Source organism: Gadus morhua, unplaced genomic scaffold (genome assembly GCF_902167405.1).
Source record: "Gadus morhua unplaced genomic scaffold, gadMor3.0, whole genome shotgun sequence".
In the NCBI taxonomy this organism is placed as follows: Eukaryota; Metazoa; Chordata; class Actinopteri; order Gadiformes; family Gadidae; genus Gadus; species Gadus morhua.
In genome coordinates this window covers 265,958-285,038 of record NW_021964151.1, presented here as the reverse complement: position 1 = coordinate 285,038, position 19,081 = coordinate 265,958, and the positions used below count along the sequence as shown (strand labels likewise).

General features: G+C 44.7%; 1 long non-coding RNA gene, 4 other non-coding genes and 2 pseudogenes across 5 annotated transcripts; 1 reads left to right on the top strand and 6 right to left on the bottom strand.

Annotated features, from left to right (window-relative positions):
- Nucleotides 1–2,329: 2,329 nt before the first annotated feature.
- LOC115539389 (U1 spliceosomal RNA) lies at nucleotides 2,330–2,494 on the bottom strand. Its single transcript, XR_003975866.1, has one exon. It is a non-coding gene; the product is annotated as a U1 spliceosomal RNA (small nuclear RNA).
- A 343-nt stretch (nucleotides 2,495–2,837) lies between these two features.
- Nucleotides 2,838–3,017, bottom strand: LOC115539394 (uncharacterized; annotated as a pseudogene).
- A 3,532-nt stretch (nucleotides 3,018–6,549) lies between these two features.
- LOC115539384 (uncharacterized) lies at nucleotides 6,550–7,906 on the top strand. The gene is made up of 2 exons (XR_003975862.1): nucleotides 6,550–7,231; nucleotides 7,334–7,906. It is a non-coding gene; the product is annotated as an uncharacterized LOC115539384 (long non-coding RNA).
- Nucleotides 7,907–10,290: 2,384 nt separating this feature from the next.
- On the bottom strand, nucleotides 10,291–10,404 carry LOC115539386 (uncharacterized; annotated as a pseudogene).
- Nucleotides 10,405–10,741: 337 nt separating this feature from the next.
- On the bottom strand, nucleotides 10,742–10,906 carry LOC115539388 (U1 spliceosomal RNA). Its single transcript, XR_003975865.1, has one exon. It is a non-coding gene; the product is annotated as a U1 spliceosomal RNA (small nuclear RNA).
- Nucleotides 10,907–11,250: 344 nt separating this feature from the next.
- LOC115539392 (U2 spliceosomal RNA) lies at nucleotides 11,251–11,441 on the bottom strand. The gene has a single exon (XR_003975869.1). It is a non-coding gene; the product is annotated as a U2 spliceosomal RNA (small nuclear RNA).
- A 3,700-nt stretch (nucleotides 11,442–15,141) lies between these two features.
- LOC115539387 (U1 spliceosomal RNA) lies at nucleotides 15,142–15,306 on the bottom strand. Its single transcript, XR_003975864.1, has one exon. It is a non-coding gene; the product is annotated as a U1 spliceosomal RNA (small nuclear RNA).
- Between the last annotated feature and the right edge of the window lie 3,775 nt (nucleotides 15,307–19,081).

Sequence of the window (19,081 nt, the reverse complement as noted above, 5' to 3'; positions counted from 1 at the left end):
GTTGACTTGTATCTTAAAGGGGTAGTTCGGAATTTTGGACATAGGGCCTGATTCCGAAGTGAGCATTGGTATTCTATATCACTGGAGACAGTTTTCAACACATTTCATTCAGTCCTTCTAGTTGCAGAGTTCGCTCGTGCTAGGCTAGCGCAAGTCAACGGGCAATGCTAGCCTGCAATTAAAAACAGTCTTACCCACTCCACTGTACACCCGAGGTAAATCAATTATAACGACAGACTATACATCTAAATGTCTGTTTATAGAATAATGTTAGAAATAAAACCAACCTTGCATTGCATTGCATTTTGAGGGAATTGCGGGGTCTCAGCAGCAGTGTTTATATTCCTGTACGTAGGCTACGGCAGCGGCGGACTGATACCTAGGTTACCTGCCGCTGTCATTGCTACAAACGCAGAGTACAGTGAACGAAGGAATTCTACAAGCGTATTAAATTAACAAGATATGGCCACGTTTGGAGGAGTTAGCGATGCATCTGCTTTTGAAGACGATTATGAGGAATTTGTTGTATCCAACGAACCGTACATGTACGAGCCGGTGTTTTGATGTCAAAGCCAGCAGCAACAAGCCACAGTTGAGTCCTTTCTGGATCTCGCACTGGAAATTGGTGGAAACTTTGTGGTGCCCATCTGTACCGTTTATTTCTACAATTTCTAAAAGCACACTGAACCATCATGTTGCCTAGTCGTTCAATTGCGCTTCTGTCCCACGCTTCTCTGTTTACGTTCTTCTGTCGTGATTCGGTTACAAACCTAACCAGCGCATAGTAGAATTCCGCTTCTGCTGAGAAAGTAGTCCCTCGATGATTCATGCGATGCATGGTTAGTTTTATTTCTAACGTTATTCTATCAACACAGACATTTAGATGTATAGTCTGTCGTTATAATTGATTTACCTCGGGTGTACTGTGGAGTGGGTAAGACTGCTTTTAATAGCAGGCTAGCATTGCCCGTTGACTTGCGCTAGCCTAGCACGAGCGAACTCTGCAACTAGAAGGACTGAATGAAATGTGTTGAAAACTGTCTCCAGTGATATAGAATACCAATGCTCACTTCGGAATCAGGCCCTATGTCCAAAATTCCGAACTACCCCTTTAAGTACAAGTGTGTGTTCTTCAATTGTTGAGATTTTTGCATTATTATTAATGTTATTTATATGTGCCTTTCCTTTTGATGTGTGCATGTCTGTCAGCTCCATGTTTAACTAAATGTTTGCAAATGGTAGTACATGTTTGTCTCTCGTCTCATGCTCTCGTGTTCTCGCCTGTAGATCTGTACCTTGTTGTGGTGGGCGAGCTTTTAATTAAACAGATCTTGTTTACTTGTGTTTTATATGCATTGCCTTTTCAATGAAACCCATTCTGGGTGAAAAATAAAAGTTGTAAAAGAATTTGAGTCTCTGTGTGCTTGGCTTTCACAAGGGGTGGGGTAGTGGAAAGAAAAAACACACCAAAGAAATTAGAAGTCCTTGTGTCTTCTCTCCCGCAACCAGAGGTGTGAATACACCCCCACTTTGCTGGCTGCACTCCCTGTGTGGTCAAAATAATGAGTTCTGTGAATGGCTCTGTCATCCAGACAAAGTGAGTGCACTGAATACATTCTTATTATTTTTCTTAATTCAGCCCAAAAATGTAACAATTAAACACTTTTCCACTTGATAATATGAATCTCATCAGCTACATCAACTCAAAGTATGAAAATAATAAACAAAACATTCAGCAGACTAGCGGATTTTGATAATCTAGGCCTTGCACATAATATTTCTGGAAATAAAACCTCCCACCGGTGGCCACCACATGGAGCCGTCCGTTTTGATTCTCGATCCTTTATGAGCGATCCCTGGGTTGAGGGATAGGGACTTTGGGGGGTCATCAGCCATTCCCAGGGGGTCATCCATCCAAGTACTAACCAGGCCGGACCCTGCTTAGCCTCCGAGATCAGACGAGATCGGGCGTGCTCAGGGTGGTATGGCCGTAACCAAGAATTGTCGGGACCATATTAGTATTTATACAAGAGGAGCACGTAAGGAGTGAGAGTTCTACCATGGCCAGAGACGGGACTTGTACAGAAACAATGATTGGATCCATAATGAATGAAAGAAATTAATGAATGAATGAATGAATGAATGAATGAATGAATGAATGCGTTATTCCAGACTCAGAGTTCCATATTTGAACGCAATGCATTACACTGCTTGGGCGTCATCGTTTGCGTGATCTTTTGAAGAAACGTAGCGATGCAAAACATGGTATGGACTACAATATAGCACGATGAAGCCATTCATAGCTATTATTTCTTTAGAACAACATGACCAGGGGAGAGCGCGAACGCAGTCCCCCACTACCAGAAATTATGCAATCGAGATTCCCACATTTGGGGAATTCGCACGGGTCAGCAACAGCCTCAGTGCAATGGCTGAGCCTCGCTATGGGTGAACCACCTTCTTGATCATGGTATCTCCCTTGCCAGGTAAGTATGAGTTGAACACGTTCAGGTGGGCTGAACGATGCCCACGCGTGTCCCCGTGGAGAACGGTTGCAAAGCATTCGGAGATGTCTAGACTTTAATAAACACTGTAGACCACCGGTCACACGATGACAGGCGAATCTGAAATCAGCGAGATGGAAGCATAACGAAAGGAAACCTGGAGATCCGAGTTATCGACACGCCACAGAAAGAATCCTTTTTTCTTTCTTAAACAACAGAAAATCGTTGGAATAATTGTAAACAGTGCGTTTATGAATTGTAAATGACACTTTATTGTCTACAGGCGGACGGGTGTACTCTCAGGAGGAGTTTAGTTTTTTTTTCACAGTGAGAGAGGGGTGCACCGGTCCTGGAGGTACTGCAATACCAGGTCGATGCGTGGAGTGGACGGGGCAAGCCCCTTTTCCATCTCCCAGTTCCAAAAATCAATTTAATATATGGTCCCCGGGTAGGGGACGTATCAGATATTAAACTGATAAGAACAGATTTTTTTTTCATTTGAAAAAAATTTATTGACACAAGTTACTACATTTAACTTTCTTATCACATTCTACAGGTCATTGTTTTAAAAGCATACACACTTAAAAACATTTCAATTAAACAACAAGTATAAAACCATCACATTGTGAATAAAAGGTATATAAATATAATTAAATACATGGATACGTTGTTGTTTTATAAAATCATTGTGATGCTTAAAAAAACATGGTTCAAAAAAACAGCTGTGCGGGGACGGGAGGAAGCCCAATTCAAAACATAAAAACGGCCCATCCTGCTCTCTCCAACAGCATTGGTCTCTCGGGACCTGTGGCTCAGAGGATCTCCTCCCCTCTCTGCTCCTTCCCACCTGCCTCTCCCGGAGAGCCAGGCCGCCGCTGCCTCGACCTTTCCGCGTGTGGCTCCGACTCCCTCGTCCGAATGGACACAGAGGCGATTCTTCTTTGTGGCCGTGTCCTAGGCCTGCCGCCTGCAGCACCGGCCACTTGGGCCATTGCTGCGGCCTTCCGGATCACAGCCACGGGGGGGGATCTGCATGTGCTTTCTTACCAGCAGGTTTCTGGAGGCCCATATGGCGTCTTTTATGGCGGCTAGGGTGAGCCATTGCTTGGGAAAGTCTGGTGGTAGCTGACTCTTTTGGCTCACCCCATACAGCACCATTTGGGCTGTCAGGGCCTCCCCTGCTGGTAAGTACGGGAATTGCAGGGAGCCGGCCGTTGCCCACTGGTCTCCAGCAGCGCTGCACTCCCAGAACAGGTGCCTCACCGACTCAGGCGCGCCACAACCTGGCCGTGGGCAGGTTGGGGATGCAGCCATCCCCCGGGAGTGCATGACGGCTCTGACTGGGAGGATCTCGTGAGCTGCCATCCATGACAGGTCCCGGAGTCTGTTGGAGAGGGCAGGATGGTTCACATTGTGCCAGACTGTTGTGGCCTCGCCGTATGCTAGCCCGCGCACCGGACTCACTGGTTCCCGCTCCTGCACTTCCGTGATTATAAAACGATGGTTTGTTAAAACATTCAGTTCCTCGTTTTCAAGGTTAAATTTTTTTAAAAACTTCTTAATAAAAGCGTAAAATTGTGACAAGTTAAATGATACTGGTGTTCTATGATCAAAAGACTAAAAACGGTCTGGGGTTCTTCAGTCTCCTTCATTCCCCTCCCAGACTCGAGCATGGTTTAAAACAGAGTCCTTTGGGGTTGACTGCAGTGCCATGTGTAAAAAGGAGAGAGTGTTGGGGGGGTGGTTCGGGAAGACTCTGGGCTCCCCGACAGATGAACTGTCTGAGGAGCCAGCTCTTCCCCTTTTCTCCGAGGCTCCGTCATTTTCCAAGGACATCTCCGACACTGCTCTCTTCCCAGGCTGGGCTCCTGGGAGGGAGGCTTCACTGGACTCCACTTCAGACTCTTCCGACCGGCCGACTGTTTCGAGACTCCCGGTTTCGTCAGAGTCTGAAGTGGAGTCCATCTCCGCTCCACCGGCTGCCTGGGCCCCACCACCCTCTTTCACCTCACCACTAGGTGGGGCAACCTCAGGCCCCTCCCCCTCTCCCCCAATCAGAGTAATTTTTTCCAGCCTGGTGTCTTTAATTGTTTGTGCACCCCCGTCTGCCACTTTCCTTGCATTTTGTTTTACTTTGTTGGCAAAAGATTTTGGGCAATCTCTGAAGAGATGGTTTGAGTCTCCACAGAGGTTGCACTTCCTGCCATTGGTACATTCTTCAAAAGAGTGTCCAATTTCTCTACATTTGCCGCACAACACCTTGGTACACGCTTCCGCCAGGTGCCCTTGCTCGCCACACTTGTGGCAGAGCTTGGGCTGTCCCTGGTAGTGAATGTAGCCCCTGTTCTCTCCAAGAGCCATCATGGATGGGAGATGTTTCAGGCCCTGGAAGCCATGTGGGTCCCGCCATTGTTGTATGGGGACCCTCCATGAACAGTTCCAGATGCCATCCTCATCTCTCACCTTGGTGGCCTGGGCCCTCACAGTGCAGTATCTTGCCAGCCATATACAAATATCATCAGCATTTACAGTTTCATTGAACATCCTGACGATTACGGTTTTAATGGAATCGTCATTTAGTCTCTCCACTTCAAATGCTGAAAACTGGTCTTTTACCGTGTCGTAGCGTGTCCAAAATTCTTTGAGGGTTGTTGCGGCTGCGAAGCTAACATCGAATCCTTTGTTAAAGGGCAGAGTCAGAATACAATTCAAATCGTTTCCGGTAAACTTCAGGATTCCTTGGATGTGCTTCCTTGAAAAATCAAGCCGGGACATCTGAATTAAAATTCCATTGATTGACTTAAACTTAAAACGTACACTGTGGTGCCTCCTCATGCCGGAAGGGTTAACCGACATGATGGAGACACCACACTCTTAAAAAATTAAGAGGTTAAAAGCAATAAAACAGTGAATAAACAAGGTAGTACAGGCAACAATAAAATCCCCTTACCTTAAACGAACTGGACAATGGTCTTCTTGGTAAAGGGTATCAGCAACTGGTATTTGACCCCAACTTACCAAAAAGATGGTGCAATATCCTCCTAACCTGCTATATATTTGCCACTAAATAGGCAATATATAGACAGACAACGGAGGGGATCACTGTCTTAGCCAAAAGGCCGAGAAGCGATGGCCACACATGCTCAGACCAAGAGGCGAGGTTCCCAGACACGTCGCTCCACGTGGCGGTTTAACAGACAACGAAAAAAAAACAAAAGAATGACCAAGCACCCTGTGTGCGTGTTTGTGTGTATGTGAAAGCTGAAGAAATAAACCGAGGTCGCTACATCTCTTTGCTGCTGCCTGCTGGCAGTGTCACTAGGCCGTCTGCATGTTTCACAAATAGAGTTTGGAGCAGTGGAGGCTTCTATAAGACTACAGGTGAAGCAGTGCTTCACTAAAAAAAAATTAAAAAATAAATAAACCAACAATACTATCGAATACTGCCAAAATGGTGGTGCCCACGATTTCCCCGCCCCAACAACGTCAACACCCGGAACTCTATTGCAGCCAATGAGCTCGAGTTGAAAAAGAAAATAGCTTACAGCACGTGGTTTCACTCAGGTAAATTGTATCCCCTTCACCGTTTGCTAGTTAATAATTCGACCTTTTTTTAAGGTTTGTATTAAGCTGTTTCGATTTTGTAGAAAGAGAAAAGATTTCGACCGTGTCTTAACACGGTCGTTGTGTATAAAGGGAAGACGTAGAGGGTGCGTTTTTAGCTGCTGGGTAGACTTCAGTCAACCTATCGCCGTTTTGTCTGCGAGCAACCATATTACTCGTGGGTGGTCTCCTTTTAATCGTGGTAATCTAAGCTTTCCAACGGTGTATGGCATGACTATATGTACCCAGGGGTCGTTGAAATAATAAGCTGATTAATGTGTGTTTTGTAACGATAGCTAGGCGCGGCTAACGACACTGTTTACAATGAGTAAGGGCATACGTCGCATACCTGCAAACTTGTTTTGCTTTTCGGCGACAATCAACGTTTTCTTGGACAATTTGATGTGGATATGTGTTGATTTGGGTAAATGTGACTGTTTAGACAACAGCTGATGCGAGACTAAGTGTAACATAAAGCAATTTGGCGACCGTGTTAATCTCTTGTTGCATGGGATGCGCTGCATACCTGGTAAACAGTAGTGTTATTCCAGATCCATGCCATCGCCAGGGAGACCTTTACCTGTGATGTCTGCGGGAAGAGCTTGGCCACTAAACCATCGCTGGTCAGCCATCAACAGCTACACCAGTACCCCAACATCATTTTGTACCGGCAAGGAGAGGCCAGGCTGTACTGTACAGAGGCAGCAAGGTCTGTGGCAGAGGCCCGCAGCAGCACTGTTGTTGACCCTAAATGGCTGGATCTCAAGACAGCAGAGGCGGCTGCCAAGAGGTCGGGGGCTGAGCTGTGGAAAGGTCAGCTGGTCATCACGTTCGGGTAGTACGCCGGTCAGACCTTCAGGTGGCTTGTGGAGAATGATGTCGGCTGGCTGGTGTGGCTGCTGTTCCAGTACTGCCAGCAGGGAGAGCAGAAGGAGCTGCTGAAGTGGCAGAAGGAGCGACTGCTCCTTCGGCCACAAGGTGACTCCTCACCTGAAAGTGCTGTCGGACGCACCGTTCCCGGAGGCTCCTGCGCTGCCAACATCCCTCCCTCCGCCAGACCGGCCTCAGGTCCAGTACCGGCTCATCCATCACGAGGCTGGAAAGAGACGTGGTGAGAAGCGGAGGTAAGTTGTCATAAGCACTTTGTTTCACCTGTTGGCTGTGGAAAGCAAATAGCACACACGTCATATCAATACTGATCACATGTGTATTTTTTATGTTTCCAGATTATTTGTTGATGAGCCACAGCCTGTGACTCCCGCGAACCGACCCGTTCAGCCCACTGGGTTGTCGTCCTCCACCCGGCCGAAGCCTGCTGCGCTCACCCCCATTCTGCCGAGGCCTTCTGCGCCCACCCACCTCCAGCCGAGGCCACCCGCTGCGTTGACCTACGGCCCACCCCCTGTGTCGGCAGCACCCATACTGCAGGTCTTCCCCGCACAGCCACAGGCGACCTCCGTCCTGTTTCGTGGGACATCCTGCAGCCAGAGCTTTGTCCCTCCTGCACCAACAGTGAAGGCATTCATGCCTAACAAGTCCTCAAGGCCATGTGGGGCTTGCCACATGCCAAACTGTGGTGGACAGTGGAAGAGGTACAACCCTTTCAAGGACAAAGTGGCTGGAAGCATTCAGAAAATGTTTTCCTACTGTCCATCCACTAGGAAGTCCACTACCCCTGGCTTCGACAATGTGGTGTATGACAACTTTGAACTCTTTAAGAGTGTCGTGGATGCAGAGTTGGAAAGGAGGACTGTGTGTGTGTGTGTGTGTGTGTGTGTGTGTGTGTGTGTGTTTGTGAATAACTTACCTCTGTGATGCCACTGTTCCTGTGCCATCTGTAAGAGAGAGAAAGAGGCTTGTTTGTGTGTGTTTGTCTCTGTCTTTGTGTGGGTTATTAAAGTGCTTCAGCAAGCACTATCTATTTATTTATATCGTTCAAAAAAATGCAAAAAACTTATAAAAAACTTTGTAGTATCCATTCTGGTCTATTTTCAATATCAAGGCCAATCTTTTTAACCTTAATCAGTTCCAATCTAACACAATCAGTTTACATACCCTTTAGTGGTTGTTCATGTTCAGATAATCTGTGTTTTTGTCATGCATGTTGTTTGTCTTTGTCAGCTTCATGTGTTTGTGATGTTTGTATGTATTTGTCTGCTTCAGTTTTAACAAAAGTTTGCTAAAGAAAACACAAAAAAACACAAAAGGGAGGAACAGCTTGAGCCTTTATTTGTTGATTGGTCACCTGAGTCTTTGGATAATCATGTTCATTATTGCACTTTAGCCTGTACAAGCCAATTGTTGACTTGTATCTTAAAGGGGTAGTTCGGAATTTTGGACATAGGGCCTGATTCCGAAGTGAGCATTGGTATTCTATATCACTGGAGACAGTTTTCAACACATTTCATTCAGTCCTTCTAGTTGCAGAGTTCGCTCGTGCTAGGCTAGCGCAAGTCAACGGGCAATGCTAGCCTGCAATTAAAAACAGTCTTACCCACTCCACAGTACACCCGAGGTAAATCAATTATAACGACAGACTATACATCTAAATGTCTGTTTATAGAATAATGTTAGAAATAAAACCAACCTTGCATTGCATTGCATTTTGAGGGAATTGCGGGGTCTCAGCAGCAGTGTTTATATTCCTGTACGTAGGCTACGGCAGCGGCGGACTGATACCTAGGTTACCTGCCGCTGTCATTGCTACAAACGCAGAGTACAGTGAACGAAGGAATTCTACAAGCGTATTAAATTAACAAGATATGGCCACGTTTGGAGGAGTTAGCGATGCATCTGCTTTTGAAGACGATTATGAGGAATTTGTTGTATCCAACGAACCGTACATGTACGAGCCGGTGTTTTGATGTCAAAGCCAGCAGCAACAAGCCACAGTTGAGTCCTTTCTGGATCTCGCACTGGAAATTGGTGGAAACTTTGTGGTGCCCATCTGTACCGTTTATTTCTACAATTTCTAAAAGCACACTGAACCATCATGTTGCCTAGTCGTTCAATTGCGCTTCTGTCCCACGCTTCTCTGTTTACGTTCTTCTGTCGTGATTCGGTTACAAACCTAACCAGCGCATAGTAGAATTCCGCTTCTGCTGAGAAAGTAGTCCCTCGATGATTCATGCGATGCATGGTTAGTTTTATTTCTAACGTTATTCTATCAACACAGACATTTAGATGTATAGTCTGTCGTTATAATTGATTTACCTCGGGTGTACTGTGGAGTGGGTAAGACTGCTTTTAATAGCAGGCTAGCATTGCCCGTTGACTTGCGCTAGCCTAGCACGAGCGAACTCTGCAACTAGAAGGACTGAATGAAATGTGTTGAAAACTGTCTCCAGTGATATAGAATACCAATGCTCACTTCGGAATCAGGCCCTATGTCCAAAATTCCGAACTACCCCTTTAAGTAGCAAGTGTGTGTTCTTCAATTGTTGAGATTTTTGCATTATTATTAATGTTATTTATATGTGCCTTTCCTTTTGATGTGTGCATGTCTGTCAGCTCCATGTTTAACTAAATGTTTGCAAATGGTAGTACATGTTTGTCTCTCGTCTCATGCTCTCGTGTTCTCGCCTGTAGATCTGTACCTTGTTGTGGTGGGCGAGCTTTTAATTAAACAGATCTTGTTTACTTGTGTTTTATATGCATTGCCTTTTCAATGAAACCCATTCTGGGTGAAAAATAAAAGTTGTAAAAGAATTTGAGTCTCTGTGTGCTTGGCTTTCACAAGGGGTGGGGTAGTGGAAAGAAAAAACACACCAAAGAAATTAGAAGTCCTTGTGTCTTCTCTCCCGCAACCAGAGGTGTGAATACACCCCCACTTTGCTGGCTGCACTCCCTGTGTGGTCAAAATAATGAGTTCTGTGAATGGCTCTGTCATCCAGACAAAGTGAGTGCACTGAATACATTCTTATTATTTTTCTTAATTCAGCCCAAAAATGTAACAATTAAACACTTTTCCACTTGATAATATGAATCTCATCAGCTACATCAACTCAAAGTATGAAAATAATAAACAAAACATTCAGCAGACTAGCGGATTTTGATAATCTAGGCCTTGCACATAATATTTCTGGAAATAAAACCTCCCACCGGTGGCCACCACATGGAGCCGTCCGTTTTGATTCTCGATCCTTTATGAGCGATCCCTGGGTTGAGGGATAGGGACTTTGGGGGGTCATCAGCCATTCCCAGGGGGTCACCCATCCAAGTACTAACCAGGCCGGACCCTGCTTAGCCTCCGAGATCAGACGAGATCGGGCGTGCTCAGGGTGGTATGGCCGTAACCAAGAATTGTCGGGACCATATTAGTATTTATACAAGAGGAGCACGTAAGGAGTGAGAGTTCTACCATGGCCAGAGACGGGACTTGTACAGAAACAATGATTGGATCCATAATGAATGAAAGAAATTAATGAATGAATGAATGAATGAATGAATGAATGAATGAATGAATGCGTTATTCCAGACTCAGAGTTCCATATTTGAACGCAATGCATTACACTGCTTGGGCGTCATCGTTTGCGTGATCTTTTGAAGAAACGTAGCGATGCAAAACATGGTATGGACTACAATATAGCACGATGAAGCCATTCATAGCTATTATTTCTTTAGAACAACATGATCAGGGGAGAGCGCGAACGCAGTCCCCCACTACCAGAAATTATGCAATCGAGATTCCCACATTTGGGGAATTCGCACGGGTCAGCAACAGCCTCAGTGCAATGGCTGAGCCTCGCTATGGGTGAACCACCTTCTTGATCATGGTATCTCCCTTGCCAGGTAAGTATGAGTTGAACACGTTCAGGTGGGCTGAACGATGCCCACGCGTGTTCCCGTGGAGAACGGTTGCAAAGCATTCGGAGATGTCTAGACTTTAATAAACACTGTAGACCACCGGTCACACGATGACAGGCGAATCTGAAATCAGCGAGATGGAAGCATAACGAAAGGAAACCTGGAGATCCGAGTTATCGACACGCCACAGAAAGAATCCTTTTTTCTTTCTTAAACAACAGAATATCGTTGGAATAATTGTAAACAGTGCGTTTATGAATTGTAAATGACACTTTATTGTCTACAGGCGGACGGGTGTACTCTCAGGAGGAGTTTAGTTTTGTTTTTCACAGTGAGAGAGGGGTGCACCGGTCCTGGAGGTACTGCAATACCAGGTCGATGCGTGGAGTGGACGGGGCAAGCCCCTTTTCCATCTCCCAGTTCCAAAAATCAATTTAATATATGGTCCCCGGGTAGGGGACGTATCAGATATTAAACTGATAAGAACAGATACTACACTTGATCTTAGCCAAAAGGCCGAGAAGCGATGGCCACACATGCTCAGACCAAGAGGCGAGGTTCCCAGACACGTCGCCCCACGTGGCGGTTTAACAGACAACGAAAAAACAAAACAAAAGAATGACCAAGCACCCTGTGTGCGTGTTTGTGTGTATGTGAAAGCTGAAGAAATAAACCGAGGTCGCTACATCTCTTTGCTGCTGCCTGCTGGCAGTGTCACTAGGCCGTCTGCATGTTTCACAAATAGAGTTTGGAGCAGTGGAGGCTTCTATAAGACTACAGGTGAAGCAGTGCTTCACCAAAAAAATGTTAAAAAATAAATAAACCAACAATACTATCGAATACTGCCAAAATGGTGGTGCCCACGATTTCCCCGCCCCAACAACGTCAACACCCGGAACTCTATTGCAGCCAATGAGCTCGAGTTGAAAAAGAAAATAGCTTACAGCACGTGGTTTCACTCAGGTAAATTGTATCCCCTTCACCGTTTGCTAGTTAATAATTCGACCTTTTTTTAAGGTTTGTATTAAGCTGTTTCGATTTTGTAGAAAGAGAAAAGATTTCGACCGTGTCATAACACGGTCGTTGTGTATAAAGGGAAGACGTAGAGGGTGCGTTTTTAGCTGCTGGGTAGACTTCAGTCAACCTATCGCCGTTTTGTCTGCGAGCAACCATATTACTCGTGGGTGGTCTCCTTTTAATCGTGGTAATCTAAGCTTTCCAACGGTGTATGGCATGACTATATGTACCCAGGGGTCGTTGAAATAATAAGCTGATTAATGTGTGTTTTGTAACGATAGCTAGGCGCGGCTAACGACACTGTTTACAATGAGTAAGGGCATACGTCGCATACCTGCAAACTTGTTGCTTTTCGGCGACAATCAACGTTTTCTTGGACAATTTGATGTGGATATGTGTTGATTTGGGTAAATGTGACTGTTTAGACAACAGCTGATGCGAGACTAAGTGTAACATAAAGCAATTTGGCGACCGTGTTAATCTCTTGTTGCATGGGATGCGCTGCATACCTGGTAAACAGTAGTGTTATTCCAGATCCATGCCATCGCCAGGGAGACCTTTACCTGTGATGTCTGCGGGAAGAGCTTGGCCACTAAACCATCGCTGGTCAGCCATCAACAGCTACACCAGTACCCCAACATCATTTTGTACCGGCAAGGAGAGGCCAGGCTGTACTGTACAGAGGCAGCAAGGTCTGTGGCAGAGGCCCGCAGCAGCACTGTTGTTGACCCTAAATGGCTGGATCTCAAGACAGCAGAGGCGGCTGCCAAGAGGTCGGGGGCTGAGCTGTGGAAAGGTCAGCTGGTCATCACGTTCGGGTAGTACGCCGGTCAGACCTTCGGGTGGCTTGTGGAGAATGATGTCGGCTGGCTGGTGTGGCTGCTGTTCCAGTACTGCCAGCAGGGAGAGCAGAAGGAGCTGCTGAAGTGGCAGAAGGAGCGACTGCTCCTTCGGCCACAAGGTGACTCCTCACCTGAAAGTGCTGTCGGACGCACCGTTCCCGGAGGCTCCTGCGCTGCCAACATCCCTCCCTCCGCCAGACCGGCCTCAGGTCCAGTACCGGCTCATCCATCACGCGGCTGGAAAGAGACGTCGTGAGAAGCAGAGGTAAGTTGTCATAAGCACTTTGTTTCACCTGTTGGCTGTGGAAAGCAAATAGCACACACGTCATATCAATACTGATCACATGTGTATTTTATGTTTCCAGATTATTTGTTGATGAGCCACAGCCTGTGACTCCCGCGAACCGACCCGTTCAGCCCACTGGGTTGTCGTCCTCCACCCGGCCGAAGCCTGCTGCGCTCACCCCCATTCTGCCGAGGCCTTCTGCGCCTACCCACCTCCAGCCGAGGCCACCCGCTGCGTTGACCTACGGCCCACCCCCTGTGTCGGCAGCACCCATACTGCAGGTCTTCCCCGCACAGCCACAGGCGACCTCCGTCCTGTTTCGTGGGACATCCTGCAGCCAGAGCTTTGTCCCTCCTGCACCAACAGTGAAGGCATTCATGCCTAACAAGTCCTCAAGGCCATGTGGGGCTTGCCACATGCCAAACTGTGGTGGACAGTGGAAGAGGTACAACCCTTTCAAGGACAAAGTGGCTGGAAGCATGCAGAAAATGTTTTCCTACTGTCCATCCACTAGGAAGTCCACTACCCCTGGCTTCGACAATGTGGTGTATGACAACTTTGAACTCTTTAAGAGTGTCATGGATGCAGAGTTGGAAAGGAGGACTGTGTGTGTGTGTCTGTGTGTGTGTGAATAACTTACCTCTGTGATGCCACTGTTCCTGTGCCATCTGTAAGAGAGAGAAAGAGGCTTGTTTGTGTGTGTTTGTCTCTGTCTTTGTGTGGGTTATTAAAGTGCTTCAGCAAGCACTATCTATTTATTTATATCTTTAAAAAAAATGCAAAAAAACTTATAAAAAAAACTTTGTAGTATCCATTCTGGTCTATTTTCAATATCAAGGCTAATCTTTTTAACCTTAATCAGTTCCAATCTAACACAATCAGTTTACATACCCTTTAGTGGTTGTTCATGTTCAGATAATCTGTGTTTTTGTCATGCATGTTGTTTGTCTTTGTCAGCTTCATGTGTTTGTGATGTTTGGATGTATTTGTCTGCTTCAGTTTTAACAAAAGTTTGCTAAAGAAAACACAAAAGGGAGGAACAGCTTGAGCCTTTATTTGTTGATTGGTCACCTGAGTCTATGGATAATCATGTTCATTATTGCACTTTAGCCTGTACAAGCCAATTGTTGATTTGTATCTTAAGTACAAGTGTGTGTGTGTGTGTGTGTGTGTGTGTGTGTGTGTGTTCTTTAATTGTTGAGTGTTTTTTATTATTATTAATGTTATTTATATGTGCCTGTCCTTGTGATGTGTGTATGTCTGTCAGCTCCATGTTTAACTAAATGTTTGCAAATGGTAGTACATGTTTGTCTCTCGTCTCATGCTCTCGTGTTCTTGCCTGTAGATCTGTACCTAGTCGTGGTGGGCGAGCTTTTAACTAAAATGATCTTGTTTATTTGTGTTTATATGGATTGCCTTTTCAATGAAACACATTCTGGTTGAAAATAAAAGTTGTAAAAGTATTTTGGAGTCTCAGTGTGCTTGGGTTTCAGAAGGGGTGGGGTATTGGAAAGAAAAAACACACCAAAGCAATTAGAAGTCCTTGTGTCTTCACTCCCGCAACCAGAGGTGTGAATACACCCCCACTGTGATGGCTGCACTCCCTGTGTGGTCAAAACAATGAGTTCTGTGAATGGCTCTGATGTCTTCCAGAAAAAGTGAGAGTGCACTGAATACATTTTTATTATTTTTCTTAATTCAGCCGAAAAATGTAACAATTTAACACTTTTCCACTTGATTGTATAAATCTCATCAGCTACATCCACTCAAAGTATGAAAATAATAAACAAAACATCCAGCAGACTAGTGGATTTTGATAATCTAGGCCTTGCACATGACATTTCTGAAAATAAAACCACCCACCAGTGGCCACCAGATGGAGCCGTCCGTTTTGATCCTCGATCCTTTTGGATCTATCCCAGGGTTGAGGGATAGGGACATTGGGGGTCATGAGCCATTCCCAGGCGGTCACCCATCCAAGTACTAACCAGGCCGGACCCTGCTTAGCCTCCGAGATCAGACGAGATCGGGCGTGCTCAGGGTGGTATCATTCATAGCTATTATTTCTTTAGAACAACACGACCAGGGGAGAGCGCGAACGCAGTCCCCCACTACCAGAAATTATGCAATCGAGATTCCCACATTTGGGGAATTCGCACGGGTCAGCAACAGCCTCAGTGCAATGGCTGAGCCTCGCTATGGGTGAACCACCTTCTTGATCATGGTATCTCCCTTGCCAGGTAAGTATGAGTTGTACACGTTCAGGTGGGCTGAACGATGCCCACGCGTGTTCCCCAGGAGAACGGTTGCAAAGCATTCGGAGATGTCTAGACTTTAATAAACACTGTAGACCACCGGTCACACGATGACAGGCGAATCTGAAATCAGCGAGATGGAAGCATAACGAAAGGAAACCAGGAGATCCGAGTTATCGACACGCCACAGAAAGAATCCTTTTTTCTTTCTTAAACAACAGAATAGTGGTGGCGAGATGATGCCTCATGAAACGTCAAAGCCTCGCAGCCAGGCTAACCATCAAAGTGGTTCGACCTCGTAGCTTCAAATGACTACGCTAGGGACACCTAGTGGTGAATGAAATTATGATGAAAGAAAGAGTTTCCTGTGACGATGTGATGTTTGCTTCGTACAACATCAAAACGTTAAAGAATTAAAGTCATTTCAGTGATACGTGTGAGTGTGCCGTTCATAAATATCTCCCGAGCTCATGGTAGAGAACAAATCATTTGACAAAGGTTTTAAGTCATCCCGGGCAAAATAGATTGTCTTATAACTACAGTAGCCTACTAATAATTGTAATAATAGAACGGCATGATGACTGAGAACGAGTGTGATTAATTACATAGCCATAAAAGTGATCTTGGAACTGGGTAGGGTCTTCTTTTTGTAAAAATGTGCCAATTGTGAACCCATATCGCGGAACAGCCCGAGATGTATGGCAAGCCGAATTGACATTTATTAACTAAGTTTGACTATCCGTAATTTAAATTGTAGATATCAACAACTTCATTCAAGATATCTGTTACGTAGTTGTGACTAGTTGAAACGACAGTTAGAGATATCTGTGACGTAGTTTTGACTAGTCGAAACGATAGTTAGAGATATCTGTAATTCAGTTTTGACTAGGCGAAACTGAATTACAGATATCTGCAATGACTTCACGGAAAACGACATTCAACTCGTCACACATCTTAAATGACAATTGCAGATATCTGTAATTCAGTTTCGCCTAGGCAGAATGAAAGTTAAAGATATCTCAAACGTCATTTGAGTGTTGGGCATTACGTTTTAGATATCCAGAAATACGTAATTTCCCCTTGCCGCCATAATCAAAGAAGAAGTGGGTTCATTTCCGAATGGAATAAGAAAGGAGCAGTCATGGCGTTGGCTGTGATCGAAAAGATCACGAGAAAATGCCATGAAATTGAACAAGCCCACACACAGGGGATGTGTGGAGAGAGAGAACGTCGTTCTATTGAAAGCTGTCAAAGAAATATATGCTATATGGAGCGATGTAATCAGTGTGAATGATGATTGAACGAGGAGATGCTCCGCTCCCGCTTAACGGTCCTATAATTTGTCATTACAGATATCTGAAACGTCATTACAGATATCTGAAACGTCATTAGAGATATCTGAAACGTCATTTCGCCTAGTCAAAACTCGAATTCAAGATATCTTTATTTCAGTTTCGCCTAGGCAGAATGAAAGTTAAAGATATTTACAATTGTAGATATCTCTAATCAAAATTCCTTTCAAGATATCTATAACTTGATATTTATGGCAAGCCGAATTGTCATTTATTAACTAAGTTTGACTATCCGGAATTTACATTGCAGATATATGCAATTCAGTTTCGCCTAGTCAAAACTAACATTTCGGATATCCGCAACTACATTCCTCCTATCCGCAATTGTCATTTCAGATATCCACAAAGACATTCCTCCTAGGCGAAATTACGTCATTTTCGCCATTCATGTCTATGGGGTTTCTCATTGCGGATATCTACAATTCAGTTGCGGATATCCACTTTGTGAATTACGGATATCTGCAACTGAATTGTAGATATCCTGAATTGTAGATATCTACAATTGTAGATATCTTGAAAGTTAAAGATATCTACAATTGTAGATATCTCTAATCAAAATTCCTTTCAAGATATCTATAACTTCATAATAGATATCTACAACGTCATTTTGACTAGTCGTAACTCCAGTTAGAGATATCTACAACGTCATTAAGACTAGTCGTAACTCCAGTTAGAGATATCTACAACTTAATTTCGCCTAGTCAAAACTTAATTTAAGATATCTGAAAAGGGACATGTAGATATCTTGAATTGAGGTGAATTAAAGATATCTTGAACTGGAATTATGACTAGTCAGAATCAAATTTTAGATATCTCAAACTGGAATTACAGATATCTACAATTCAGTTGCAGATATCCGTAATTCACAAAGTGGATATCCGCAACTGAATTGTAGATATCCGCAATGAGAAACCCCATAGACATGAATGGCGAAAATGACGTCATTTTGCCTAGGAGGAATGTCTTTGTGGATATCTGAAATTACAATTGCGGATAGGAGGAATGTAGTTGCGGATATCCGAAATGTTAGTTTTGACTAGGCGAAACTGAATTGCAGATATCTGCAATGTAAATTCCGGATAGTCAAACTGAGTTAATAAATGACAATTCGGCTTGCCATAGAGATGAAGCCTCGAACGTCACGCGCTACGTCATTTCGCCCATGTGAATCCTACTCGATACGGAGCTTCGCTGGGGGAGGAGCCGAGGTACTCGACACACGCCCCGATGCCTCGACGCAAACCATAACATCACTACAACAGAATATCGTTGGAATACTTGTAAACAGTGCGTTTATGAATTGTAAATGACACTTTATTGTCTACAGGCGGACGGGTGTACTCTCGGGAGGAGTTTAGTTTTGTTTTTCACAGTGAGAGAGGGGTGCACCTGTCCTGGAGGTACTGCAATACCAGGTCAATGCGTGGAGTGGACGGAGCAAGCCCCTTTTCCATCTCCCATGCTTTACTCTGTGCTGGACATCCTGGTTAGGCGAGGCACAATGGATAGCTTAAAAAACAGTGTTTAACACTAACATTATGCATCCCTGCCCATTTTAAGTGGGTATTCTCATCATGCATTCAGTGTGTCTTGAACAACCACACATAAAAGGTTGCCCATATTATATTGATATTTTATCATATTTGTCTAAATGCATACTTTACTGTAGATAGATTTGGGTGAAGTCCCAACACAATAGATAAAAAACAGTGTTTAACACTAACATTATGCATTCCTGCCCATTTTAAGTGGGTATGCTGACATCTTTTTACTGGATAAAGTGTGAACATGTGCATCACGTAGACTACAGTACTGTACACAGCCTAACAAACACATTATTGGTTTGTTTGCATTCAGAGACTCTGACCAGCTGCAAGAGCAATCTGGAACCGACAGACCAAGAACGGCTTTGACAGAAGAGGCAAAGCAGAGGCTGTCTGAAGAGGTCTGCGACACCGACACCATCCTGGCTCACACCAAAGCGAGGTTCTCTTGCACTGGCCACCTTGTGAGTGCTACCTTAGTACATGGAAATATGTTTGAAAGGTACTGCCATTCATTTCCTGCTGATGCTCTGAATGCCACTGTGAAGGCATATCCCAAGCTGAACAAGGCAAAGCTCAAGACGGAACTGTCTCTGATCTATGAGAATCCTGAATCAAGTGTGCAGCTTCAGTGTGCATATTGTATATAGTTCTCTGCAAACCTATGGTGGCATCATGCCTTCAGTGTGCATATTGTATGTAGTTCTCTGCAAACCTATGGTGGCATCATGCCTTCAGTGTGCATATTGTATGTAGTTCTCTGCAAACCTATGGTGGCATCATGCCTTCAGTGTGCATATTGTATGTAGTTCTCTGCAAACCTATGGTGGCATCATGCCTTCAGTGTGTCTTGAACAACCACACATAAAAGG